At 43.5% G+C, this 4,011-nt stretch overlaps 1 long non-coding RNA gene across 1 annotated transcript; it reads right to left on the reverse strand.

The window, feature by feature from the left end:
• Positions 1–721: 721 nt before the first annotated feature.
• LOC138178717 (uncharacterized) lies at positions 722–3,289 on the reverse strand. Its single transcript, XR_011172792.1, has 3 exons — positions 3,255–3,289; positions 1,477–1,661; positions 722–1,042 (listed from the first exon to the last, which is right to left on the reverse strand). It is a non-coding gene; the product is annotated as an uncharacterized LOC138178717 (long non-coding RNA).
• Between the last annotated feature and the right edge of the window lie 722 nt (positions 3,290–4,011).

Below are 4,011 nucleotides of genomic sequence, written 5' to 3' on the forward strand. Positions count from 1 at the left end.
TGAGCCTTGGTATGCTCGAACTCTGTCCGCCCGCAACCGCTACGAAACCGTCCGAGAGAGATTTGGAAATCCGCTCGACCGCTTCTGACGGATGGATTGCGAGACACGCTCCGGGACCACGAAAAGAGATCCCAGTGATAAATATCCGTGCACGATGAGCAAGCAGGTTTTTTCGTGGGGAGGAACGTGGGACAGTTGGCTTGTGGAAACGTAGCGAAAGTCAGATTGCAGGAGTGGGGAGGGTTCGTTATTGATATTCCAGGGTGGAGTTTCGAAATGGTGTGGGAAACGGAAGTCCATCAGGCAGAGGATTCGATGGTTAACCTCTTTGTATTCGCCACGGAAATATTTCCCGATATAATTTTGTTCGTACGTTATTAACGACGTTACCGACCACGTAGATAGTTCACGTGGCTGTTTTTCATATCTAAAACGTGGGATGTTGGCTCGCGTAAAATGCAAATTAATAATTCGTGATGTCTTAAACGATCGATCGAAACGCGAGACGATTGAAATATTTCGTGCTTCGACGAATAAATATGCGATTTCGTTCACGAGGATTTATTGATTTATGATCGTTGCAACGTTTACATCTTTAAATAACGAAATGTTTGAAGGAAAAGAAAATGAACGAGTGTTTGGATACACTCGCGTGTCAGCTTCGGTGTCATGTTCGGTGCGTGCGCGCTCGTTGGCGCCTTTTGAGCGCACAGCACCGAACCGACCCACCTGCGAGGCAAACTATGGTTTTATCAGCTTCTTCGGTTCGAGTCGTTCGATAACCTCGATGTCTACGACAGAACAGCAAACATTCGAACTTTCTTATCTTCTTTACCGTCGATTGACAAAGATCATTTGCGAATTCCCCCCCTTAATCCACATTGGCCTTGGTCAAACGACAGTTCTTCGATGGATTCTTAGCGCATCGCAAATCGGTGCATCAGGCTAACCATTTGATTCCTACGTCGCTCGTTAAGTAAAGCAACGAATCTAGAATGTTCGACGAAGTTAGCGCATCAATGGATTCTGTCGACTTGGAACCCTGACGAAGAAATAAGATTTTCGAGTTTGTTTCTTTATTTCGAGCATTTCTAATCGAGGAGTTGAGACGACAAACGTGGTGTACCCGAGAAGCTTGGAATCTCGATAGCCATATATTTCTGTTAATTTTGAAAGCTAGAGATTTTTAATATTTTTGACACAATTTTTACATCATTTAGCACCGAACGCTATTTCGAATTTGCGAGGTTTATCAATTCAGAGAGAGAGAACAAACGGAAAGAAATACGCGATGTGTAGCCTTTTTGGTATATCGTACTTTCGTGTTTTATTACGCTTTATCTTACAATAGCCAGAAAAGTTAAAATAAATTATTCCAGCCCTCATCCTTTTTTTCTCTGTACCTCATTTACCACTTCAACCCCTCAATTTTCTTCATTGTTAATAAAGGAAAGTTAAATACGACATCAGACTCACCGGTATGCTCGTCCGAATATCGTTAACGATTCGCCGAGTCCGTTCAGCGAAGTTCTGCACGCAATGAACCAACGAATCTGCTTCTTCGAGGTTTACCGGTTTCTTCCGATTAACTTCCACGTAGTTAAGCTCTTTCTTCGGGTTAGTTACTGTCTTCAAATTCGCTTCGCTCAGTTTCCTGTTCACTGTCGTCGGAGCTTGATACGACACGCCTTTCGTTAATGCTTGGTCGGTTCTGTACATGCGGCGAAATCTTATTAAAAAGTATATTTTTAATAAAAGATATTCGTCCGTTTAATATTTCCTTCTAATCCATACCTATTATTTTGCACATGTTGTCGTACGCAAACTGCCGCTAAGAGACAAAGTGCGTACATGGGATTCTTGACGTAGTGAAGAGGCATAATAGAGATCGCCTTACTATTTTCGATTTCGCTGGTAGAATCTACCGTGACCAAAGAATTTTGATAATTTACTTAGAATTTCGCGAAAGACTTCGCGTGGCCGGAACGTCGCCGTGCTGTTGGTTTGTTTGAAAAACGATTGCCACTCGCCTGTCGATCCTTTTCTTTTTTAAGCTATTACGATTGCCGCTCGAAAACGGTTCAGCGCCTTCTTGCTCTAGTTTCACCTTCCAAACAAAATAAATCTTCGGCAAGATTTTCTCGTTATTTTCGCACAGAATCGCGTTCATATTAGTGTATGCACATCCAATCTAAAACAGCTTTCGCGAAGCGTGCGAAAAATGTTTGACGTTTCGAAAGAACCGTGATCGATATTAAAACGATCGTTCGCGGAGGATTCGCGCTAATGACAAGCTGGAACAAACGGCACGTAACGAGGATTAGCGCGATTTTTAACGAGTTTCGAGATTACCGTGGCTTCGACCGTGGGGCGCAATTACGCATGACTACGTAAACGTTCGATTACTTGGTTTCACGTCGGCTCGACGCGGCCTTTTCGCGCCTTTCACTTTCCCGCGCTTCAAACAGAAGTCGCAAGTTTAACTGCTTTTTTTCTGCTCGTCATCAGGATGAACGACATTAACCTTAATTCCGATAATAATACGCGTAGACGTTTTAATTGTCGCATCTTCTGAAGCGTGAACAGGGAAGTGTCTAAGGCACTTACAGCGCTATATAAAATAATACTAGAACTAGATATACAGTCAGCCACAAAAATAGCTGTATTCTTTGTAAGAAGCCATTTTTGTCGATGTAAAAGCTACAGGGTTTCACATCGCAGTCGTTGTACGATACAGAAGAGCGACGTAACGCAACATAGCTCGACGAAATACTATTAAAAATCGACCCAGTTTTCCACGCATTACATCGTACTATGCGTTTTTTTTTCTTTGTTTTACAATTTTTTCATTCGCTTTAGACAAAACGCGTTAATAATCTCAAATTTTCGATAGATATGCACTGTGTTCTTTCGCACCCTAATCTCAAGCACCTCTAGCGCTTGAATCTTAGTCGATTTAGGAATCGATCGACCAAGCTGAATCCGTACGATTGTCCAAAATTCTCGGACGCGTAAAATGTAGCAAAGAATATGAGTACGACGATATGCGTGGAAGAGAAGGTATTTATCTAACTCCGTGCTCCATTTAAAGTTTAAGGGAACGCTCTCTCTCTCGAGATTCACGGAGCGCTCGTATTATCCGCGGAAATTGGTTCTAGCGAACGCGAGGTCAGGAAAGACCTCGCCGACGCGAGGATCGCGTGCAGGACCGACCACTCATCCACACTCGAGTATTAAACATAAGTGCCACTTACCTATGCCTGATCCTCACGAGCTACGGTCATCTTCGTCCCCTCACCCCTAGCTCTAAAGTTTCGCCGTTTCTGATCCCTTGGCCTGCCCTTGTTGTTGCCGGCACTGGCAACGTTTCTCGCGATCCATCCCGTCTCACCTCGTGGCGATTCCCGTGAAAAACGGAGTCGTGGCGCAACCCGCCGTCGGCTCATTCACCTTCCGTACCCCGCAGAATATACACGCACGCGGAACGGTATCTTGGCTAACCCCTGGACCTTTGCTCCTCTCACGGTCTCTAGCGTTTTTCCTTCGAAGGTGGTCGAATATTTTGGGTCGCGTGAAGTTATTCGGATCTTTCTGATTTTTCACTCGTTACAGCTATTACCGCAGTCGAACTACACGTTACACGTGGTCCGTAGAAATTGGAAATCGTATACTTATGTAGTGTGAGATATAACGACCAACTCTTAATTTCTATTTAAATGCGTTATACTCTAAGAATTTACGATCAATGGTTTTTCGTTTACGTATAGAAATACCGCAAATATTGGAAATTCGTATGCAGATATAATTTATAAAATAGATCGACTCCTTACTAAAAATTTCTTAGCGCAACCATGACCGAGACGTGAATTTCTCACGCGCCCTTTCACTTTTATCGATTCCGTCGCTCCACCCCTGAAACATACTTGTGCGTTATACTAAATACCAGGTATATCATACCACGTCGCTCTATCCCGTCTCCGTAAATTAATAAGTTATTAGGCCAGCTATCTC

The sequence above is a fragment of the Bombus flavifrons genome, chromosome 4 (genome assembly GCF_040668555.2).
Source record: "Bombus flavifrons isolate JBK064 chromosome 4, iyBomFlav1_principal, whole genome shotgun sequence".
Classification (NCBI taxonomy): Eukaryota; Metazoa; Arthropoda; class Insecta; order Hymenoptera; family Apidae; genus Bombus; species Bombus flavifrons.